Genomic DNA, 27,428 nt, shown 5'->3' on the forward strand with positions numbered 1-27,428 from the left:
TTTTTTTTGATTTCTAAAATCTATTCGCCTGCGGGCGCCCACACCTCCCTTCAATTTTATTTTTTTAGTACTGTAACTCTAGTTTGTGTTGACTTGAAAATTGATAACTTGGTGCCCCACGAATAATCCTTCTTTAATGAACTAAATATTTTGAATAGTTTTTTCTAAATTTTTTTCCAATTTTTCCAATTTCTAAATTCTAAAATCTATTTGCCTGCGAGCGCCAACACCTCCCTTCAATTTTTTTTTTATGGTTTTAACTCAAGCCAAATTTTTTAAACATTGACAATCTGGTACCCTTTGAATAATTCTTTAATGAACTAAATATTTTGAATAGTTTTTTCTGTTTAAGTTTCGGGACATTTTAGTTTGAACTTCGTTATGTGTGTTTCTATTGTAAATTTTTTTCCAATTTTTTTTTTGTTTTCTAAAATCTATTTGCCTGTGGGCGCCCACACCTCCCTTCAATTTTTTTTATTAGTACTGTAACTCTAGTTTGTATTGACTCGAAAATTGTTTAATGAACAAAATATTTTGAATAGTTTTTTCTAAATTTTATTCCAATTTTTTTTTTTGTTTTCTAAAATCTATTTGCCTGCGGGCGCCCACACCTCCCTTCAATTTTTTTTATTAGTACTGTAACTCTAGTTTGTATTGACTTGAAAAATGTTTAATGAACAAAATATTTTGAATAGTTTTTTCTAAATTTTTTTCCAAATTTTTTTTTTGTTTTCGAAAATCGATATGCCTGCAGGCGCCAACACCTCCCTTTAATTTTTTTTTAATGATTTTAACTCTAGCCAAAGTATTTAAACATTGACATTCTGGTACCCTTTGAATAATTCTTTATTGAACTAAATAGTTTGAATAATTTTTTCTGTTTAGGATTTTGGAGATTTTAGATTGATGTTTGTAATGTGTTTTCCCACAATATAATTTATATAAATTTAGCCTAACCTGGTGCCATACGAATATTCCTTCTTTAATGAACTAAATATTTTGAATAGGTTTTTTTTGTTTAATATTCTGGGCATTTTAGTTTGTACTTTGTAATGTGTATTCTTACAGTTAAATTTTTTCTAAATTTTTTCTAAATTTTTTTTTGGTTTTCTAAATTGCATTTGCCCGCATTTACCTAATTTACCTAACCTAACCTAACCTAACCTAACCTAACTGTATGATAACACATTACAAAGTACAATCTAAAATACTCAGCTTCTTAAACAGAAAAAACTATTTAAAATATTTATTTCATTAAACAAGGATTATTCAAAGGGTACCAGATTGTCAATGTATAAAAAATTTTGCTAGAGGTTAAATCGTAAAAAAAAATTGAAGTAGGGTGTTGGCGCCAACAGGCAAATGCATTTTAGGAAACCAAAAAAAAATTTTGAAAAATTTAACTCTAGGAATACAGATTACAAAGTACAAACTTGAATGCCCAGCAGTGGCGGCTCGTGCTATAGGGCACACTGGCACGTGCCCCACCTAAAAAAATTGAGAAGAAAGAAGAAAAATGTATATTAAATTATTAAAATTAAAATTGAATAGGTATTTCTTCCATCATGATATAAGTTGGTACTTGGTAGTTGGTATATTATCGAATATTATCGAAAAAAATGTTTTATCAAATACGGGTGCTCCTAGATACGATACGTGTATACTATATATACGCATTGGGCGGCGGGCACAACTAAGTTGTGCCCCGATGACCCGACCAACAGTACTAGATTGCCCCCACTTATCGACACGAATTAATACGGCATTGCCGGGCACAATCGAATTGTGCCCGAATTCTATTTTTATTATGATTTACAAGATTTTGTCGGTCTTATCGCCTTCGTATTGTTATTGTCGACCGCATAATATTGTGTTATAACTTATAAATATTATATTGTATTACATATTATAATGGCGTAATAATTATATTTAATATTTATTTTTAAACCATAATTTTTTTTTTAAATTATTTGTTGTGCAAGATACTTTATAAGCGTATATGGTTTTGGTATCAAAGGTATCAAAAAATGTTTTATTTTATTTAAAAAATCAACAGGAATTGATGGTAAGTTCAAAGTTGTCATAGTGGAAAAAAAAGGAAATATTTGTGCCCCACCTTCAATGAACCCCACAAGCCGCCACTGATGCCCAGAATCTTAAACAGAAGAAACTATTCAAAATATTTAGTTCATTAAAGATAAGGATTATATAAAGGTACCAGATAGTCAATGTTTAAAAAATTTGGCTAGAGCTTAAATCATAAAAAAAAATTGAAGGAGGGTGTTGGCGCCCGCAGGCAAATGCATTTTAGGAACCAAAAAAAAATTTTGAAAAATTTAACTCTAGGAATACACATTACAAAGTACAAACTTAAATGCCCAGAATCTTAAACAGACGAAACTTTTCAAAATATTTAGTTCATTAAAGAATGATTATTCATAGGGCATTAAGTTATCAATTTTCAAGTTCAATACAAAATATTCAACTAGAGTTGCATTCCAAAAAAAAAAATTGAAGGAGGGTGTTGGCGCTCGCAGGCAAATAAACTTTGGGAAACCAAAAAAAAATTTTGAATACATTTTACTGTATGATCACATATTACAAAGTAGAAACTAAAATGCCCAGCTTCTTAAACAGAAAAAACTATTAAAAATATTTATTTCAATAAACAAGGATTATTAAAAGGGTACCAGATTGTCAATGTATAAAAAATTTGGCTAGAGGTTAAATCATAAAAAAAAAATTGAAGGAGGGTGTTGGCGCCCGCAGGCAAATGCATTTTTAAAAAGAAAAAAAAATATTGAATAAATTAAACTGTATGATTACAAATTACAAAATACAATCTAAATTACCCAGAATATTAAACAGAAAAAATAAATTTAAAATATTTATTTCATTATACAAGGATGATTCAAGAGGTACCAGATTTTCAATGTTTAAAAATTTGGCTATTTAATCATAAATAAAAATATTGAAGGAGGGTGTTGGCACTTGCAGGCAATTGCATTTTAGGAAACCAAAAAAAAATTGAACGGTAGGAATACATATTACAAAGTACAAACTAAAATGCCCAGCTTCTTAAACAAAAAAACTACTTAAAATATTTAGTTCATTTAAGATAAGGATTATTCAAGGGTACCCGAATGTCGATGTTTAAAATTTTGGCTAGACATAAAATCATAAAAAAAAAATTGAAGGAGGGTGTTGGCGCCCGCAGGCAAATGCATTTTAGGAAACCAAAAAAAAATTTTTAAAAATTTAACTCTAGGAATACACATTACAAAGTACAAACTTTAATGCCCAGAATCTTAAACAAAAGAAACTATTCAAAATATTTAGTTCATTAAAGATAAGGATTATATAAAGGTACCAGATTGTCAATGTTTAAAAAATTTGGCTAGAGCTTAAATCATAAAAAAAAAATTGAAGGAGGGTGTTGACGCCCGAAGGCAAATGCATTTTAGGAAACCAAAAAAAAATTTTGAATTAATTTTACTGTATGATCACACATTACAAAGTACAAACTAAAATGCCCAGAATCTTAAACAGAAAAAACTATTTAAAATATTTATTTCATTAAAAAAGGATTATTCAAAGGGTACCAGATTGTCAATGTTTCCAAAATTTGGCTAGAGGTTTATTCATTAAAAAAAAATTGAAGGAGGGTGTTGGCGCCCGCAGGCTAATGCATTTTAGGAAACCAAAAAAAAATTTTGAATTAATTTTACTGTATGATCAAACATTACAAAGTACAAACTAAAATGCCCGGTTTCTTAAACAGAAAAAACTATTTAAGATATTTATTTCATTAAACAAGGATTATTCAAAGGGTACCAGATTGTCAATGTATAAACAATTTGGCTAGAGGTTAAATCATAAAAAAAAAATTGAAGGAGGGTGTTGGCGCCTGCAGGCAAATGCATTTTTAAAAAGAAAAAAAAAATTAAATAAATTATATTGTGGGAATACACATTACAAACATCCAACTAAAATGCCAAGAATCGTAAACAGAAAAAAATATTCAAAATATTTAGTTCATTCAAGAATGATTATTCACAGGGGCCCAAGTTATCAATTTTAAAGTCAATACAAAATATTCAACTAGCGTTGCATTACTAAAAAAAAAAATTGAAGGAGGGTGTTGGCGCCCGCAGGCAAATGCATTTTAGGAAACCAAAAAAAAATTTGAATTAATTTTACTGTATGATCACACATTACAAAGTACAAAAACTAAAATCCCCAGCTTCTTAAACAGAAAAAACTATTTAAAATATTCATTTCATTAAACAAGGATTATTCAAAGGGTACCAGATTGTCAATGTATAAAAAATTTTGCTAGAGGTTAAATCGTAAAAAAAAAATTGAATGAGGGTGTTGGCGCCAACAGGCAAATGCATTTTAGGAAACCAAAAAAAATTTTTGAAAAATTTAACTCTAGGAATACACATTACAAAGTACAAACTTAAATGCCCAGAATCTTAAACAGAAGAAACTATTCAAAATATTTAGTTCATTAAAGATAAGGATTATATAAAGGTACCAGATTGTCAATGTTTAAAAAATTTGGCTAGAGCTTAAATCATAAAAAAAAAATTGAAGGAGGGTGTTGACGCCTGAAGGCAAATGCATTTTAGGAAACCAAAAAAAAATTTTGAATTAATTTTACTGTATGATCACACATTACAAAGTACAAACTAAAATTCCCAGAATCTTAAACAGAAAAAACTATTTAAAATATTTATTTCATTTAAAAAGGATTATTCAAAGGGTACCAGATTGTCAATGTTTCCAAAATTTGGCTAGAGGTTTAATCATTAAAAAAAATTGAAGGAGGGTATTGGCGCCCGCAGGCAAATGCATTTTAGAAAACAAAAAAAAATTTCGAAAAAATTTAACTGTAGGAATACACATTACAAAGTACAAACTAAAATGGCCAGAATCTCGAACAAAAAAACCCTTTAAAATATTCAGTTCATTAAAGATAAGAATTATTCAAGGGTACCCGATTGTGAAAGTATAAAAAATTTGGCTAGAGGTAAAGACATAAAAAAAAAATTGAAGGAGGGTGTTGGCGCCCGCAGGCAAATGCATTTTAGAAAACAAAAAAATAAATTTGGAAAAAATTTAACTGTAGGAATACACATTACAAAGCACAAACTAAAATGCTCGGAATATTGAACAGATAAGACTATTTAAAATATTTAGTTCATTAAAGATAAGGATAATTCAAGGGTACCCGATTGTGAAAGTATAAAAAATTTGGCTAGAGGTAAAATCATAAAAAAAAAAATTGAAGGAGGGTGTTGGCGCCCGCAGGCAAATGCATTTTAGAAAACAAAAAAATAAATTTGGAAAAAATTTAACTGTAGGAATACACATTACAAAACACAAACTAAAATGCCCAGAATATTAAACATATAAGTTTATTTAAAATATTTAGTTCATTAAAGATAAGGATAGTTCAAGGGTACCCGATTGTGAAAGTATAAAAAATTTGGCTAGAGGTAAAATCATAAAAAAAAAAATTGAAGGAGGGTGTTGGCGCCCGCACGCAAATGCATTTTAGAAAACAAAAAAATAAATTTGGAAAAAATTTAACTGTAGGAATACACATAACAAAGTACAAACTAAAATGCCCAGAATCTTAAACAGAAAAAACTGTTTAAAATATTTAGTTCATTTAAGATAAGGATTATTCAAGGGTACCCGAATGTCGATGTTTAAAATTTTGGCTAGACATAAAATCATAAAAAAAAAATTGAAGGAGGGTGTTGGCACCCGCAGGCAAATGCATTTTAGGAAACCAAAAAAAAATTCAACTGTAGGAATACACATTACAAAGCACAAACTAAAATGCTCGGAATATTGAACAGATAAGACTATTTAAAATATTTAGTTCATTAAAGATAAGGATAATTCAAGGGTACCCGATTGTGAAAGTATAAAAAATTTGGCTAGAGGTAAAATCATAAAAAAAAAAATTGAAGGAGGGGGTTGGCGCCCGCAGGCAAATGCATTTTAAAAAACAAAAAAATAAATTTGGAAAAAATTTAACTGTAGGAATACACATTACAAAGCACAAACTAAAATGCTCGGAATATTGAACAGATAAGACTATTTAAAATATTTAGTTCATTAAAGATAAGGATAATTCAAGGGTACCCGAATGTCGATGTTTAAAATTTTGGCTAGACATAAAATCATAAAAAAAAATTGAAGGAGGGTGTTGGCGCCCGCAGGCAAATGCATTTTAGGAAACCAAAAAAAAATTTAGAAAAAATTTAACTGTAGGAATACACATTACAAAGTACAAACTAAACTGCCTAGAATCTTAAACAGAAAAAACTATTTAAAATATTTAGTTCATTTAAGGTAAGGATTATTCAAGCGTACCCGATTAACAAAGTATAAAAAATTTGGATAGAGGTAAAATCATAAAAAAAAATTGAAGGAGGGTGTTGGCGCCCGCAGGCAAATGCATTTTAGGAAACCAAAAAAAATTTTGAAAAAATTTAACTGTAGGAATACACATTACAAAGTACAAACTAAAATAACCAGAATTTAAAAAAAAAAAAACCATTTAAAATATTTAGTTCATTAAAGATAAGGATAATTCAAGGGTACCCGATAGTCAATGGTCAAAATATTTGGCTAGAGGTTAAACCCTAAAAAAAAAATTGAAGGAGGGTATTAGCGCCCGCAGGCAAATGCATTTTAGAAAACAAAAAAAAATTTCGAAAAAATTTAACTGTAGGAATACACATTACAAAGTACAAACTAAAATGGCCAGAATCTCGAACAAAAAAACCCTTTAAAATATTCAGTTCATTAAAGATAAGAATTATTCAAGGGTACCCGATTGTGAAAGTATAAAAAATTTGGCTAGAAGTAAAATCATAAAAAAAAAATTGAAGGAGGGTGTTGGCGCCCGCAGGCAAATGCATTTTAGAAAACAAAAAAATAAATTTGGAAAAAATTTAACTGTAGGAATACACATTACAAAGCACAAACTAAAATGCTCGGAATATTGAACAGATAAGACTATTTAAAATATTTAGTTCATTAAAGATAAGGATAATTCAAGGGTACCCGATTGTGAAAGTATAAAAAATTTGGCTAGAGGTAAAATCATAAAAAAAAAATTGAAGGAGGGTGTTGGCGCCCGCAGGCAAATGCATTTTAAAAAACAAAAAAATAAATTTGGAAAAAATTTAACTGTAGGAATACACATTACAAAACACAAACTAAAATGCCCAGAATATTAAACATATAAGTTTATTTAAAATATTTAGTTCATTAAAGATAAGGATAGTTCAAGGGTACCCGATTGTGAAAGTATAAGAAATTTGGCTAGAGGTAAAATCATAAAAAAAAAAATTGAAGGAGGGTGTTGGCGCCCGCACGCAAATGCATTTTAGAAAACAAAAAAATAAATTTGGAAAAAATTTAACTGTAGGAATACACATAACAAAGTACAAACTAAAATGCCCAGAATCTTAAACAGAAAAAACTGTTTAAAATATTTAGTTCATTTAAGATAAGGATTATTCAAGGGTACCCGAATGTCGATGTTTAAAATTTTGGCTAGACATAAAATCATAAAAAAAAAATTGAAGGAGGGTGTTGGCACCCGCAGGCAAATGCATTTTAGGAAACCAAAAAAAAATTCAACTGTAGGAATACACATTACAAAGCCCAAACTAAAATGCTCAGAATATTGAACAGATAAGACTATTTAAAATATTTAGTTCATTAAAGATAAGGATGATTCAAGGGTACCAGATTGTGAAAGTATAAAAAATTTGGCTAGAGGTAAAATCATAAAAAAAAAAAATTGGAGGAGGGTGTTGGCGCCCGCAGGCAAATGCATTTTAGGAAACCAAAAAAAAATTTAGAAAAAATTTAACTGTAGGAATACACATTACAAAGTACAAACTAAAATGCCTAGAATCTTAAACAGAAAAAACTATTTAAAATATTTAGTTCATTAAAGATAAGGATAATTCAAGGGTACCCGATAGTCAATGGTCAAAATATTTGGCTAGAGGTTAAACCCTAAAAAAAAAATTGAAGGAGGGTATTAGCGCCCGCAGGCAAATGCATTTTAGGAAACCAAAAAAAAATTTTGAAAAAATTTAACTGTAGGAATACACATTACAAAACACAAACTAAAATGCCCAGAATATTAAACAGATAAGACTATTTAAAATATTTAGTTCATTAAAGATAAGGATAATTCAAGGGTACCCGATTGTGAAAGTATAAAAAATTTGGCTAGAGGTAAAATCATAAAAAAAAAATTGAAGGAGGGTGTTGGCGCCCGCAGGCAAATGCATTTTAGAAAACAAAAAAATAAATTTGGAAAAAATTAAACTGTAGGAATACACATTACAAAGTACAAACTAAAATGCCCAGAATCTTAAACAGAAAAAACTATTTAAAATATTTAGTTCATTTAAGATAAGGATTATTCAAGGGTACCCGAATGTCGATGTTTAAAATTTTGGCTAGACATAAAATCATAAAAAAAAAATTGAAGGAGGGTGTTGGCGCCCGCAGGCAAATGCATTTTAGGAAACCAAAAAAAAATTTAGAAAAAATTTAACTGTAGGAATACACATTACAAAGTACAAACTAAACTGCCTAGAATCTTAAACAGAAAAAACTATTTAAAATATTTAGTTCATTTAAGGTAAGGATTATTCAAGCGTACCCGATTAACAAAGTATAAAAAATTTGGATAGAGGTAAAATCATAAAAAAAAAATTGAAGGAGGGTGTTGGCGCCCGCAGGCAAATGCATTTTAGGAAACCAAAAAAAATTTTGAAAAAATTTAACTGTAGGAATACACATTACAAAGTACAAACTAAAATAACCAGAATTTAAAAAAAAAAAAACCATTTAAAATATTTAGTTCATTAAAGATAAGGATAATTCAAGGGTACCCGATAGTCAATGGTCAAAATATTTGGCTAGAGGTTAAACCCTAAAAAAAAAATTGAAGGAGGGTATTAGCGCCCGCAGGCAAATGCATTTTAGGAAACCAAAAAAAAATTTAGAAAAAATTTAACTGTAGGAATACACATTACAAAGTACAAACTAAAATGCCTAGAATCTTAAACAGAAAAAACTATTTAAAATATTTAGTTCATTAAAGATAAGAATTATTCATGGGTGCCCGATTGTGAAAGTATAAAAAATTTGGCTAGAGGTAAAATCATTAAAAAAAAATTGAAGGAGGGTGTTGGCGCCGACTTGTCAGTGTTTAAAAAATCTATATAGAAAGATCTAGATAGGAATTAAATAACAGAATACGATCGTGGAATACCGCAGGCAAACGCATTTTAAGAAGCAGATAAAATTTTTTAAAAAATTCATGTTGTACCAAGTTGTTAATGTTTTAAAAAAAGATATATATAAAAGAATAAAAAAAAGTTAAATATATTAAAAAATTAATTGAATGGGGAACGTGAGAGAACGTTCTCTTTTCAAATTATATATATTATGTACACAGGTACTCAGTGTACTCCCAGGTATAGCCGGTTAATCTTGAACAATTTTTACACAAAAAAATCTACTAGAGTTCAATGAAGTGAAAAAAAAATTGTTTGAGATATCTGTGTGAAATAACACTAAACAAAAGAATACGCTGGAAGCTAAATACTGCAATACATATTAACTACAATCCAAAAACTAGGTTTTGTTTACATTATAATAACGCGAACAGTTTATTATGATCAGAGGTGTTGTATCACGGTAATATATGTACTAGAAAATGTATAAAAATGAATGTAAATTATAAAGGATGCAAAGAAATTAAATGAGAAAAGGTCCTGCACGGACTCTACTATGTGATTGTAATTTATGAAGGACATCAAATGTTTAATTTAAAATAATATTGTGTTCGGTGGGTCTACAGTCAATATTAAATTACAAACTATAAAGTCTAAATGCAAATAAAAACAGTCAGATATCTGTTTTAGTCTTTGTAAATATGTACGGATAAAAGTTAGATTTAGTACAATGTAAAAAAATGTGGAAAGGAAACCCTGAGAATTCTTTGACAATAGGATATTAAAACACAAAACCATATATCAAATTAAAACTATTGATTTTATACATTTTCTATTTACAAAAACTCATAAGTATTGAAAACCTTATAAAACCCTGATAAAATAATATTTTGTTATATTTTAAAATACATTTTATAATTTGTTGTGGTAAAAAAATCATTATTCAATGTTGGATGTATTTAAGTTTTTAATAACTATACTGGTACAACTCTTGCTGACAGTCTTTAAGACCGTGTTAAAAACTATGATAATTAGTTAACATCTAATTTCCTGCCCTATCCTAACCTAACCTACCTAACCAAATTAATAATATTTAAATATTTTCTTTCATTGTTTTGTTTACAATATCGAATACCTTGATAGTTAGTAGGAAAAGATCATCGCAAAGCTCACGACCAGTGATGATAGTCGTCTATCATTACCATAGCTTCAACTAACCATAGGTTTACCTAACTAACCTTCTTATGACTTATTAGGACACTTTGAATAAAAAGATCCTGATTTGCAGGTTGCTGAACTTAAGTGTTTGATTGTCAAGTTGATCGTTAGATTGTTGGACACCTTAAGCCATGCTATGGATGAAGCCCATAGATAATAAAGATATAGATAGTCCACGCCTATGTTAAATACATTTGAGGCCGCGTTCCCGCGGAAGGCAATTGAGACTCCTTTATATTGATAGTCGATACTCGATTTGGTCTCAATTGTTCCCCTCGAAGATCAGACGGCTGATAAGACTTTTATGTCCTATCCATTATGTTATATCTTTATTATCTATGATGGAGCCATACCCAGCTCACTCGTGTAAACAATTTGAAGCACATAAAAGCGATCAACGCGTCTCTATTAATGATTTATCAGCATCATTGGCGCACATACGGGGGTGCCAGGGGGTGCTGAGCACCCCAAGTCTTAAATTAGCACCCCCATCTTCTATTGTGCAAAAAATATTATTTAAACTGTAATTTTGCGTTTATAAGAATGAGTTTCCAGTTTGTATCGGTATACACTAACGGGACGTAAATATTTTATACATAAATACAGTGATTGGGTAATTGGGTTTGTGAATTGTGATGTTGGTATGAGTGTATGACGGTATATTCCCTATTTTTAATGCATGTTATCTTATCGGCTGTTTTAACACAAGTTTATTTTTAGTATTATTTTATTATTGGAAATTGGAGTACTGAATAGGATTTTGTTTTGAATACCGGTGTTGTGGTTTATTGATATGAATATAATATTATTAATTGGGGGACGAGGCGACCTAACCTAACGCGACGGATTCGGCACAGCCGGTCCGAGTTCGATCCTCGACCACCGGGTGGCATTTTTCTCCGTGCAAGTCACGGTGTCTGGAGAACAAGTCCCGCCATCCCCCACCCGTGCATGGCAGATACCTACGGGTGCCCAATCAAAAATTCTGCCAAACCCAACACACACGTGTTCCTTCCCCTACCAACACCCACAAACAAACCACTACAGCTAATGGCCATAGTTGCCGAAGCTTAAGATCAATAAAAAAAAAAAAAAAAATATTATTAATTAATATTATTTAGTTTGATAAATGATAATATTATAGACATTTTCAACCGTCTATTCTTAGTAGTAGTGTAGTAGGTACTATGAATATAAGATAGTCGATTCTACCTATTAAGTTGTTCAATCGTGTTCTCGAGTCAGTGACAAATGACTACAGTTCTGATATTGACTAATTATATTTTATTGTTGTTTCCATTTTTCTACATAAATACCAACAATTTGTAAAGTAGTTTATGTGATTTACATTTAATTTGCGTACGTATATAAAATTACTCACTTAAATTTGTTTAGTATATTTGAATGTAATAAAATAAGCAATAAAAACGAAAATAATGAAAGTAGTGAAAATGTGGATGATCCTGACCTATTAATTAGTAAAAATTGTAGTTAATTGATTTAATATTTTGCTGGTATTTATAACTGTTAAGGGGGTGTGGGTGGCAAAGCACCCCACGTGTCACTTTGTGCTAAAAAATTTTAGCACTCCCAAGTTTAAGACTGAATGTGCGCCTATGCTATCAGCATCTAAGCCCAGCCCACCTTCATATTATTCTCTATGCAAAAAGTAAAATTAAGACAAATTTGTAAATCAATGCACAGTCTCTCTATTGTACCTACTAATATTTGTGATTTCATTAATTTTCAGTATTTTGTATTATTAGATTGGGAAAACATAAAACAATATAATTTACACAAGACTATGGCTAACACAATCATACTTTGATAAAAGTATATGATATAAGTACCTTCTATATTTGAATTAATCGTTTTTTTTTCGGGTCATTTATTGGTGGACGGCACTTTAACTACGGTCCCTCAACTTACTGAGGCAACCTTGAGGCATTTCCTTTTAGGAAATTAATTAAATCCTCAAACATATGATATTTATGGACGACACTTGCACCATGGCCCCTCGATATAGTAATGTGGCGACCCGGCACATCTCTTTTAGATAAATGATTAAATACTTAATCAAGTCTTCCAATTTACTAAACATTTATATTTTGTAGATGATTTGAAGAAAAATTTAAAATTGAAGAGAGACTGTGTGAATTAACAACATTTTTGGTATGAAATGTCTATGTGAACACCTGTTATAATGTGTTATATTGAACTTAAGTTAATTTTTTATAATGTAATATAGTAAACATTTGAACATTTATTACAATATACGTATATTATACATAGATTTCAAGTATGATTTTTTTTAGTTTTTTTTTTGAAAGTTACCTACCTACTACAATACAAGACACTTTATTTTTATATTTTGAAGCAATATATGTTTTGGATTATTTAGATCTATATAAACTAAATTTCAGACCCATAGTTTAGTGTTTAAAGTTTGTATGATCAAAGTCGTGGAACCAAATTTTATCAGACTCTACTAGAACGTTGTAGTTAAATTAAACTATAATAAGTATGTGGAATAACAGTACCTAACCTTCTAATGATGATTTGTTATGAATATAATATTTTAAGTAATAGCTCAAATTTAGCACTTTTACGGTACTTAATACATTTTCCTAATATTTTAACAGAAATTATGGAGCTAAAAATATAGAAATACCTATATTATGTCACGGTCCATAGTTCATAGTTTTGTTTCATTTATAATAATAATGCTTTTTAATATACTTTTTCATAAATTAATATTTATTACAGTTGGCCTTTATGATTTGTTTGAACTATTATAGTACGTATTTTTTTTTGGGAGATCCCTATTATCACAACACCGTTACCAATATGCGTTTTTTTTGGGTTAGTTAATATAATTGCATGTTTTCATGATTTCTTCGTATTTATGCTTATTTTCTTAAAATGTTTTTATATTTTCGGTTCATCCGTTACCTACCTACATACCTACCTACCAAGTGTGTAAATAAAGAATTTTTTTTGTAAACCAATTTGAATTATAATTTATTAATTTAAAAAAATTTTAATAAAAACGTTTTCATTCAGTATTTTTTTGAATTTTAAGTACATACTTTTGAATATTTCAGTGCATATATTTGTCTGTTTTTAGTGCATACATGCAGGCAAATATTTAACACTTTTTCATTGCATTAAATTCACAGCCCTACTAATTACTTTTACCAGGGCCGGATTAAGGGGAGGGCCCAGGGGGCTCTGGACCCCGGGCCTCCACAAAATGAGGGCCCCCACTTAATGGGACTTTTTTGCGCCCAAGTGTAACACACAGACAATATAATGTTTGCAAAATAAATTTAAATCACAAATCGAATAATATTGTTCAATCATATTTTATATAGTAAAATTATTAAAGTAATTTAAAATAGATGATTATGACTCGTAGAGTAGGATAAGCGATAAGGACAACTAAATAATATTGCTAATTTGGTATGGTTTTAAATTTTGAGACTATCAGTTATAAATAAACACATATTACTTGTATAGCAAGCCGCCCGACCGCTGTTGTTGATAAATACGTGCCGAATACGTTTTATATAAAAACATGCAATAACGTAGATAAAGATTATATTTAACATTGATGTGATATAGACGAGTACGGTGAGTAGTGAGTACCCTCTTTATTCGTCTTCAACCATACGTCCACACGAGTACCCGAGTATCCAGGTTAGTTTAATGTATTATTTCTCACTATTAAATTTATTATTCCGACGATATTAGTTGATTTTTATTTTTTAATTGTTATTTTTAAAATAATATTCCTACCCGATTGAAACATTCACTGAATAATTATATGAGCATTTTTTAGATTTATTATTATTTTATGTTATTAATTATTTTATATTATTGAATATCTACTAAATTTCAGTGGCGGCTCATGTTTATATGGTAGTGTGTTAATTTGTTTTGTTGAATTAATAAATTAAACAAAATAAAATACATATTTTGTGTTCGCCACGGACGACGGACTCAGTGGCGGACTGGACGACCGGGATACCGGGAAATTTCCCGGTGGGCCGCTGCTCGTATAAAATATATATTTATTAATATTATTATTGGGAAATTATAAATTATAATATAATCTAAAAAGTAAAAGTATGTAATATTATTAAGGGGGCTGGAGCGTAATCCATTCTAAGGAGTAAAAACTAGGCATTTTATATTTCAGTTTATATGGCCATATTATATATTCATATTCTATATCAATGTATTTAAATTTGAAATTATATGAATATGATTTATTCTTACTCTTTTTGTTAGTAAATTTCTAAGCAAAAAAAAATAATAATCAGAAAAATAAAATTGTAAAAGCATAGATAATTTAGTGATAAATTCAAATCTGTTTTCTAAATTAATATCAGATCATTATATTGGGCGTAGTTATTGAAATCGTGAGTTATGTTTTCGACTAAAAATGAATGACGATCCAGCCCCCTTAAAATCAAATTGATTGTAGTTTAAATTATATACAAAGTTCTTCAAACTGCTGTAAATGCTCTTAATTCTCTTTTATCATTTGTTCGAGAAATACGAAATAAATATGAAGAATACGAAGAATAGGCAAAAGACATGTCAGGATTAAAAGATTATGCGCCAATTCAAAATCGGAAAAAAAATGTTAGACTCAGTTCATTAAATAATAATCAAACAGCCTCAACTCAGTTATCACCAAGATAAAAATTCAGATCAGAAAGCTTCATATCAGTAATTGATCAATTGACAGTATCATTAACCGAAAGAATAGCTGCTTACGAAACAATTTGTCAACGTTTTGGTTTTTTAAATACATTTGAAAAATTAGAAACTTCTGAGCTACAATCTGCTGCAAATTATCTTGTTAGCATTTACTCCAATGATTTAGAATCTTCACTTGGTAATGAATTCATACAGTTCAGTTCATTTGTCAAAATATATGTAGAAACGCGTAAAGATAATGAGCAATGGGAAATATTTTTATACAGGATTATTGTGGAAAATAATTTACAATGTACATTTCCTAATATAGAAGTAGTGCTGCGTATATATTTGGTTTTGATGGTGTCCAACTGCAGTGGGGAACGATCGTTTTCAAAAATGAAGTTGATAAAAAACCGACTACGAACTTCGATGACACAAAGTCGACTATCAACCCTTGCACTATTAAGTAAAGAAAGTAACATACTTAGAGCATTGGATTTTTCTCAAGTAGTTGAAAAATTTGCAGCGACGAAATCTCGCAAGTTGCAATATAATAAAAATTATTATTAATTATATACTATTTAGTATTATATTAATATTATTATTATAGACTATGTAATATGTAGGTATATATACGATATAAATATTTAATGAACATAATTTACTACCAACTTTTATTGTATTACATTTTTTTTGTTATTATTATTTTAGCATTATAATATAAATATTTTTAAACCATAATTTTATTTCTAATTAAATATTGTTTTTCGGTAAATGTTAATATACCTATGATTAAATTAAATTCACTTATAAAGTTATAATAGTATATTAAAATATTAAATATATGTTATCGACAAATAATATATACTTCTAAGGTGGGCCCAGGGCCCCCACATTCCTAAATCCGGTCCTGGGTTTCCAATCATAATACCTACCACAGTTAATGTTAAATGTCAAATTGTCAACAATCAACTGCTTCTTCAACTTGATAACACTAAGAGGATGTTAGATTTTTAGCGCACTATTTATTTCTCTCTCTGACCCAATCATTTTAGTGTTTTCTTAATTGTACATTTGGTATGCTACGGGTGGGTCAAAGATGGAAAACAAATAGTGCGCTGACATCCCAACCGGCAACAAGTTTACACGAGTGAGCTGGGTATGGCTCCATCATAGATATGGATGGGACATAATGGTCTTATCAGCGGTCTTCGAGGGGAACAATAAATTGAGGCCAAATAAAGTATACTTATATCGAGTATCGACTATCGACTATCAATATAAAAGAGCCTCAATTGCGTTCCCCTCCGAGAACGCGGCCTCAAATGTATTTAACATAGGCGTGGACTATCCATATCTTTATTATCTATGAGCTTCATCCATATCATGGAATAAGGTGTCAACAATCAAAAGATCAACTTGATAATCAAACACTTAAGTTCGGCAACTTGCAACTCAGGATCTTTTTATTCAAAGTGTCCTAATGAGTCATAAGAAGGTTAGTTAGTTAAACCTATGGTTAGTTTAAGCCAAAGAGTCAATAGGGCTTTTGCAATTCAAGATCTTTTCCTACGCATTCGGCATTGTTAACATAACTATTCTACCTTTACACTTTTTCTTCCCCCGTCTCTCACAGCTATATACAGGTTCAGCCACTCTCATTCCACACCTTCATATGAATGGTATTCTGTCTATCCATCTCTTCTTCAGTCTTCTCGTCCATTATTTCTCCCCTAAATTAACTTCTATAGCCACTCTCACTATCTCTTATCATACAGTGACCGAACCACCTAAACATATTCTCTCTTGTTTTCACTACAATATGTACACTACCCTACACTACCCTTAATTAATTAATTTCTTTTTCTATCCTCTTTTGTACCTTAACACCTTACTTATTATTCTCATAACTGCTACTCTCACTCCACTTACCTACCCTAACCTTACATTTCTTTTTCATCTTTCCCTTTCATACACCAAACATTCTGAAATCCTGTTGACCCATTTCCTTATCTTCGCCATATCACACACTTCCTAATTCCTATTCACTCAGTCTCTAGTTACCTACAAGTCATCGTACTTGATTACCAGTGAAAATATTTAAATATCATTGAGCGAATTCCCTACTCGATCGAATTGCTTAAAAAATATCATACCTCACCAATTTTCTAATTTTGAACACGACTTTATTGATAGCCCGAATAGTGTTATACCAGTATAGTTATAATACAAATATTGAAAATTTTCAGGCAATACATCCCCTGATCAATTAACTATAATAAAAAAAAACCTACTGAGAAATAAGAAAATACATACCCCGTGACGGAATCAAAATCTGCTACGAAACTTAGTCTTCGAAACACTGAAACGTTCACACATTTCAATCTGCTTATGATATATTATTCCCAGTTTGAAAATGTTCACTGACGAATACCATTTCTGAAATAACACGCATCTTATGCAGTAAAATGTTCTACAATATTCTAATGATCTATGCGTTACAGTCTACAGATATTATATAAACCTACCAATAAATACCTAATATTAATTTTTATTACACAGAGTTTGTATTTTTAAATGTTGTATTCAAGGATTTATTAGTTTTACTTTTATACCTAACAAAAATTACATTTATTCACTAGTCAGTTATCAACTAGAACTCGACTACGAGTAAGACAGCGTTTGGATTGTTCGGACTGGCGTATAATTTATTATTATTATACATTGCGTCTTTGGTAGGCAGTAATAAACGTGTATGCTTCTACGTTACTTAGTTAACAGATTTTCCGCGACAATAAATATTTAATTCAAGTCTAAAAAGGAAATGTAAGACCAAAATAATATAAAAACAAACTTACGCATAAACATCGACTCTTCCAGTGAAACCTAGCTGTACTGCAGCACACGCTGTCGTCGAAGAAACAGCTATCTTCATCCGTCTACATCTCGCTCCATCTCCATCTCTCTCTAATTGAAACTTATCTAGTATACAATACTAGTATCTTTATGATCTGTAATATATAATGGTGTTCGATGAAAAAGATTGAAATAAGATAAAAATACATATTTTTTTGGTTTTGAATATGAAAGCTGTGAGATGATCAATATGAATTTTGTGAGAAATCTAGAGGTACTAGAAAACTGAGACGAGTGTGTTGAATGAAATAAATAAAAAATTGATTAACACAACAATCGCTTAAAAATTAATTTAATTCAAATAATGAGATTAACTATATTAGATCATTTAAATTTTCCAGAACAAGCCCCCAGTTGTTGGTCGCATGCCAATTTTAACTATATACTAGACCACAAGACATTCTATAATGCATTCTGCTGCCGGTGGCCCTAGACACTGTTGGGGAAATTATAATATTTCTTTAGTAATTAAATTACGATACGAATTATAAGTTACGTAGGTACTTGTCCAATACTCGACTACCAGAATTTAAATTAAAGAATGTGATGTATACCTAGGTAACATATCGATCGATTCTAAAACAGAAACTTAACCTAGGTACAATTAATAATATCACAATATCAAATAGTGAAATGTGAAAATTTGAAGAACATTTCCTATAGGTATATCCCGTAAAACCCCCAAAATAAAACGTACGTTCACATTTAACGAAAACTAAAACTATCGTGACGGAACTGAATTACGAAGAACGTATAAAACAAAAATAATTGTCACCAAGTGATAGGTATAATCTGCTATGTACTTACAAATCATATTAAATAACATTAATCATTATGTATTTTCTTATTTTGTTAGGTAGGTATAAAAACCTACCTTCCTACTTATAAAAGCATTACCTAATCATTGATTTAAAATTTTTAAAATTATTCTACTATAACAATAAAGTAACAGTTGTAGGCAAAGTATTATATACACACAGCAATTTGAAAATATTTATATTGTAGACATATGTTTTCCTTGTGTTCTTGAAAATATTTTGTTTAAAAATATTTTGACAATATGTTTATATTATGAGCAACAATATATATATAAATTAATATCTAGAATATATTGTAGCAGTATGTGTTTTATGTATAGAAGAAAATATTGTAAAAAACATCATTAAAATATACGTTGACAATATTTTTTTTCATTGATTGAGATCATATGTTCTGGTAGATATTGTAACAATGTTTTTATTTAATGGACAACAAAATATTGTAGGAAACATAATTAAAATATACGTTAACAATGTTTATTTTTATTTGTTGAGAGCATAATATGTTCTAGTAGATATTTTAACAATGAGGTTATTTAATGGACATCAACATATATTAAGAAACATTAAGGAAAAATATTGATACAACGTATTTCTGTATATTGTTGATAAAATATGTTCTGGTAGATCTCATGACAATAATATTAATTTATGACGGCTTCTACCTACGCATTTATATTTTAATTAGTATTATTTTTTAGTCGGTACCTACGATCTACCTATCAACGCCTAAAATAATTAATTGTATACATGTTGACAGCTGATACATTAAAATATTATAGTATTACTTGTTTTATTCCCTGTGTAAATGTGTAGGTAATAAGTATTAATAGTAATTATAATAATTCCTTTAGATTATTAAAATTGATATTAATATAGTTTCAAACTTGTAAATTACCAAATAATATTGTTTTAATATTATCGTTTCTCGTCATGTTCGAGTGACTAAAAAACAGACAGATTTAATATGTTTTTGCAGTGTTTTATTTTATTATGAGTGGAAAGCACATACGATAAATTAATAGTAGTGCCGATTTCGTAAAATAACCTATAATAGTAGGTAATAAAATAAGAAAACTAATTATTTAATTATAACCCAGATACTAAAAATTAAGTTTCTTTAAAAAAGTAAAAACTAACATATAATTATAAAATTATACATTTATAATAAAAACAAAATAATAAAACATACCTAGTTTAAAATTGTATATTTACCTATAGGTACTCGTAAATTACCTAACTATAGGGACGTACGTATTTGAGTCGAAATTAATTGATATATATACAATATTGAATATACTATAGGTATAGACCCCACAGATATATTAATAATTTTTATATTACGTTGCATAGGTATTAACTTCACGAGACTTGGTAAAAACGTGTTAATGTTATTATTGATATCATATTAATATATTTTGAACCAATAAATTAGTTATATTCTTACATGAACAAAAGTAAAAAAACGTCGTTAGGTATACTAATGTGAATATGTACCCATTTCGATTTTTAATGTACCTACCTACGTAATTTTAATCTATTAATTATTTATTGATGGCGTCATGGCAATAATTTAATAGTATGTAATATAATTATTATTTTAACCATTATTTGGAATTTAACATTTGTAAACGGACTAACGGAGACTCCCCAATCGGCGATCGCTACCTCCGATACCTATATTATTGATACAATATAATATTTATTATTATTATGATTTATTATAATATACGTAATTTGACAACGTATAATATTGTGCCTGCCGTCTGCCGAGTACCGGACTGGCGGTGGCGATTACTATTAAAAAATAGATAGGATATCGCCATATCGGACAGGAGAGTGAAGTAGGTTTACACACTACACAGCCGCGATATCATTCAATTATTATTATTACACTAAAAATGTTCGAATTTCGGAATTACCCAAGATAAGCCGACGACGCACCGCCGTCGTAGACGGCGATCGCCGACCGTCAACCCCGCGGCCCGCAACATAAAACGTTATGAATGGCCCCCTGCACCAACAGACACACAGTAACAGTGAGCAGTGAACACGTCATGTTTATTATTTTTCTCATACAGCGTTCAACTATTCACTATTGATACTTACTATTTTGCAGTTTCCCTTAGTTTTCAATTTTAGTGTTATACCTATTATTTACTACAGCGACGGTAAAAAGTATTTACCTATAACAATTTAATATAGTACACAACATACATCACATCGGTAAGTACCCTATTTTGCTATTTTATTAGATACCACATCATTATATTTTATTAGTTTATTAAAATGTTACTATGTATTATAAACCTAATACTTTGTACACCTAATTTATAAATTCAATACCTATTAAAATGGCACAAATATTGCAGAACCCTCAGTACATACAAAAAAAAATAATAATTTTTCTATTAAAGTGTAAGTAAGTAATAAAATATGAATTTATATTTAGATATAGGTAGGTATGTAAATAAAAATGATATTTCATTGATAAATTAAATAACAGTACATTTATTTCATCAATCAAATAACTTTAGGTACCTACCTATGGTTCTAAGTAAATTAATTTCTTATGGTGTCAACATTGTTAATTAATGTTATAAATTTAATTTTTAATTATTTCTAATAAGTACACAAATAATTATGATAGTTAAGTATTCATTAAATAAATATAGTATTTATACTGAATAAAGTTATAGTTCTTCTAAAAATATTATAATTATGATTTATGCTAAGGCTCATAATATAGATTCCAGTGAAAATACAGATATTTATGATAGTGATCAAGATATGTTGTAAGTGCTTCCGTTAAATCCCAATGACAGTCATTTAAAAAAAAAAGGTTATATTTACAAGTGTTAATCTTACTTAAGTAATATATTTACCTAAAATTAAAATGAATTTATACTATATAGATTGTGTAAGTTGTAATGAACTGATGTGTGGAAAACAATTATGTGCCTCTCCACTAAATTACAAACATTTGGAAAATGACGATATTGGTAAATACTACCTATGACTGATATTTACTTTTTTATATAATATTAATTTTCTTAAATGCACCATTTTCAAAAAGATAATTATAATGCCACAAATATGGCTTAGGTAGTAAAAGTTAATAAATTTAAATTGCTGTTTAAAGTTATAATCTAATAATATATTATTTTGATCTTCACGTGCCTGTACTCTCATATTTTCACTAATACAGTTCTTAATTATTACAAAATAATAAATTATTTTGAGTTATTCAAACCTTGACTATGTATTTGATATTTATTAAGTATAAAGTTGAATAATAATACATAATACATCATTATTTAAGCCTTATTTAAGAAATATGGTTGGTGTTGTGTAAATCAATCACCAAGTTTTATAAAACTATTGTATCATATTTTCCTATTGTTATTTTTTTATCTATTTTTTAGATTGTTTAGAAGTAATCAATAGTCCTGTTGGAAAGTGGAAAGTACTAGATGGATCAGCAGTCACTATTGCAGATGATTCATTAAATTCCATTAAAAAAAAAGATACTCAAAAGATTCAAAAGTTCAAGTTAAACGCAAACTATTTGCTCAAAGTGATGATGATGATGTGCTGGAGAAAAAATGCTGGTATTATGATACTATTTACCATACTTGTAATTATTATTTAAGTAGAATTTCTATGATTTTTAAATTTAAATATATTTAATAATTAAAAAAATACAACTTAATAATAATAATACATACATTTGTTTTAAAACTATCTACTATAGTTTTTTATGTTCTCTTCTTAAAAAAAAAATTATACATAGATTTTGAAATTGAATTATTGGACATTGCTTATAATAATATTATTGCTATTACTACTATTCCCATTGTGTAAGACAAAATGTATGAATTTATATTATATTCTATAATGTTAATTAAAAACTTAGCCATTAACTTTAAGTTAATTTTTCTCTGAAGGTAATAACAGTAAAATTGTATGGTTGGATACTGAAAGTTTTAAGCAAAGTCTTATTGAACCTGCAGATTTAGTAAAGGTGGATGATTTTAATAGTGAGTTATTTATCTATTATGTTATAATGCTGTAATACCGTATTTTTTTTTTTTAAAACTATAATAAATAATGTTATTAACTTGAATTTTAATATTGTAATGATTTAATTATAATTCAATGTGTTATATAGTTGACTGCATTTATTCATGTAGGTACTTAATTTTAATTTTTTCAAGGACTCAATGATTATGTTAGAACATCATTTACCAATTTAAAATATGATATTAAACATTTGGTATATGTATCAGAATCAGTTAAGAAAATGCTCGAAAATGTTAACAATATCTGCTCAGAACTGGGTGTGACAAAAAACTTTAATTTAACTGCTGTATCTGTATTAAATAATGAAAACCTTCCTATATCTAACGAAGAAACTATAAACAATTTTGAAATGTTACTCGAATCTTCTGCTTATAGAGATAAAGTTGTAAGTATTAACATTTAGATATCAATTTAACCTATTACTTAATTTCAAAATTGTATGTTATTTGCTTATCTTTTAGGTTTCAGAATTATCTCTTTCAGTTGGAAAAATTATTCCTGAAACCATAAGACGCATGATGCAAAAACTATTTGTCGATGATTGGTTACGCAATTACTCCTATATTGGATTTAAAGGCAAAAACAAATTTTCTTTTTTGCACTCGTGTAAAATAATATTTGGTGAGAGTTGATAATTTTTTACTTTCTGATTGTACTATTTATTTATATCTATGTTTAACTATTTATGTTATTAAAAGCTGTTTGAAGCTGTTCAAAGTTTGAAAAAGTTCCTGATATGGAAATAGCACTTACAATAAGCAAGTGGATGGCTCAAGCCACTAATCGTATTACTAAAAAACTAAAGAAAAATTGTAAATAACATTAAAGTCTAATGTTTTAACATGAAAAAATAAAAATTTTTAAATAAATAAGAAGATTTGTATGGCATTTTATAGTTACACTTTGAAATATGATTGATTTGGATTTTAAATTATTGAGTAATAATTAGTAGTACAGTAAAACCTCGCTAAGACAGAATCGCTTAGGCCCGTCCAATTTTTCCATCTTTAACGGAGTTTCTGACTTGATAGAGGGCTCACATTTATTTGAATCGCGACTATAGAAATTATTCTTTTTATCGTATTCCAATCTTACAGAAGTTCTGTCTTACCATGTTTTACTGTATACAAATTGATTGTGGATATAGAAATTAAAATGGTTGTTGATCAGTAAAAAAAATAATCTTAAAACCTGAACTTAAATTGGATTGTATCCAAATACTTAATAATTAATTATAATGTGAACAATAGGTATTTGGATTTTATTAATAACTAAAAATTAAAATTAAATTAAGGTGAACTGAGTTCCATTATGAGGTGAATAAACTGATGTATTAATACATTAATTAGTGTACCATGGTTTGTAAGATTAAGGCATATACATAAAATGGAATATAGTTTAATATATAGTAGTAACTGTAGTATGGGTACTCAATTATATAGCTACAAGCATCAAATAATGAATTGTCTCATTAAATATTTGAGTACATTTAGAAAAAATATGTTAACAATAATCAATTATTATTGTAAAAATATGTTTATTTACATGTTTCTGAAATATATTACTTAACTACATGTCTATATCTTAGAAATCTGTGGTACCACATATTGTTAAAATATCTTAAAAAACATAATTCCACAATATGGAATTTTCTGCCACGAGTCGTTGTCACAATATTGCTTCATTATCATTAAATCACATAATTAAAACACAAATTTAAAATATTTTCGTGTTCACAGAAAATATAACACAACAATCGCTTAAAAATTAATTTAATTCAAATAATGAGATGAACCTTATTAGATCATTTAAATTTTCCAGAACAAGCCCCCAGTTGTTGGTCGCATGCCAATTTTAACCATATACTAGACCACAAGTTTATAGACATTCTATAATGCATTCTGCTGCCGGTGGCCCTAGACACTGTTGGGGAAATTATATTTCTTTAGTCATTAAATTACGATACGAATTATAAGTCACGTAGGTACTTGTCCAATACTCGACTACCAGAATTTAAATTAAAGAATGTGATATACCTAGGTAACATATCGATCGATTCTAAAACAGAAACTTAACCTAGGTACAAATAATATCACAATATCAAATAGTGAAATGTGAAAATTTGAAGAACATTTCCTATAGGTATATCCCGTAAAACCCCCAAAATAAAACGTACGTTTGAGGTGTTCTCTTAAACCCCAAATATTTAATGCCTGTATCCCGTATGCATAGAAAATGTATGTTTCACATTTAACGAAAACTAAAACTATCGTGACGGAACGGAATTACGAAGAACGTATAAGACAAAAATAATCGTCACCAAGTGGTAGGTATAATCTGCTATGTACTTACAAATCATATTAAATAACATTAATCATTATGTATTTTCTTATTTTATTGGGTATAGGTATAAAAACCTACCTTCCTACTTATAAAACCATTGCCTAATGCCCTAATCATTGATTTCAAATTTTAAAAATTATTCTACTATAACAATAAATTAACAGTTGTAGGCAAAGTATTATAATTTAAGGTATTTTTCATAATATCTTAATTTTTGTACACCTATAACAACTGGATTTTAAAAACTACTCTACGCCTAGCGAGTATATAAGTTTGTCTGACAATAAATATTTACATTAAGTCTACCGCGTCAACAGAGTAGAAGAACAAAACTTACGTAATTATTTATTATTCCGGCGAAACGCGTTCCCTTCGAGTGTATAATATTGTCTAGTGTCAGAGCTGTGCATCTCCGCCAAGGAAAATGCATATCTCCGATCCAAAAGTTCAGTCTGGATGTATTGAGATTAATGACATTTATAAAAATAGGCACCTAGCTTAATAACCAGAATGGAACGAAATAATATGTGAGTACGTATTGGAATCGCTGTTCGTCTCAGACGATTGTCATTTGCCATAGATTATTTATAATTATAACCTCACCGTCCTAATCATAGAAAATATATATATGGTCCTAACCGATGGATGATGGATATTTTACATTATCTTCAAAAAAACATTTATTTGTTTCTACTAGACGCAAATGCGGTAAATTGAATTCAAATTTATAATATAGATAACGGTTTTTTTACTTGGTTTATAAACAAATTCTAATTGATATAAAATAGTAAATTATATAAAAATAGTTTTATTGATCCCAATATTTAAAAATAATGTTTCAAATAAAATAATAAAAAAAAATTTAAGAAATACCTATTAATTAATGTGTATCACCTAAATAACAAAATAACTAAATAAATTCGTGTTTTTTTTTAAACATTTTCACGTCCCTCCCCTCCTTACAAAATTGTGTCACTCCACCTTAGAGTGGTGCGCCCCTTAGGTTAAGAGCCCTTGAAATAGTGCATGTCAAAAATCAGCCATATCCTCCCCCCCCCCCTTGACAAAATCATTTGACTCATTTAGCTACTTTATGAATTAAGAACGATACATTGAACGTACAAAACTGTACCTACCTACATAATAGTTATTAACCCATCAATAATATTATATATTTTTAATACATTAGTACACTAATCGATTGGTATATACAAAATAACGTTAAATTATAAATAGGACGTGGATTTAAATGCATTAAAAATACGATTTAATGCACTTATATTACAAAGCTTAATAAAAGTCCAATTTAAACGAATATAAAATAGAATTTAGATAAATGTATAGGTAGTGTATTCGTTATATTTTGAGTTTCATTATAGCACATCAGTCGATCAGATGCTATTTAATATTTTAAAATAAAAAAATTCGACAGTAATTCCATATTGGCAAGTGTTGGTTTTCTATAACTGAAGACTGAAGTTATAGTATCGAACATAATGGGTACGTAAAAAATAGAAATATAAGAAAAAAAATTACCTTTATTTAATTGTATTTAATTTTTCTCTAATAAGTTTTTATAAAATTGACTTTATCCCATATAAATGTTCTAATTTCATTTTTCAATTCGTTGATAATATTATATGAAACGAATTGTTTGTTTCGAAAGCAATGTTCTAGAAAATTCAGAAAATGCAGTTTATATTTAAATATTATAAATAATAATTTCTGATGCATTGATGCGGAAGAGTGAGGGGGTGGACAATCAGCCGAACCGAAATCTAACATCTTGAACACTTAATATAAACAATTTTTCACACACGCGTCATGGTATGAAAATAAAAAAAATATTTATAATTCATATTTATACCGATTTTCTACCGAAAAAAAAAATTACTTTAATCTCATTATTTATTAGTCAACGATATCTTTGCTCAGAATCGTTTTTCGTTTGTTCGTTTTGTATTTTAATAATTTATACGTGGATATATTATTATTACTAATAATTATAGAGTTGTGTTTGTTTTATTTCATTAATTTATCTAGTACT

The 27,428-nt window shown here is 28.7% G+C and overlaps 1 pseudogene; it reads left to right on the top strand.

The window, feature by feature from the left end:
* Window positions 1-21,851: 21,851 nt before the first annotated feature.
* LOC132938851 (uncharacterized) lies at window positions 21,852-23,912 on the top strand (annotated as a pseudogene).
* Window positions 23,913-27,428: the final 3,516 nt, after the last annotated feature.

Source organism: Metopolophium dirhodum, chromosome 2 (genome assembly GCF_019925205.1).
Source record: "Metopolophium dirhodum isolate CAU chromosome 2, ASM1992520v1, whole genome shotgun sequence".
Taxonomy (NCBI): Eukaryota; Metazoa; Arthropoda; class Insecta; order Hemiptera; family Aphididae; genus Metopolophium; species Metopolophium dirhodum.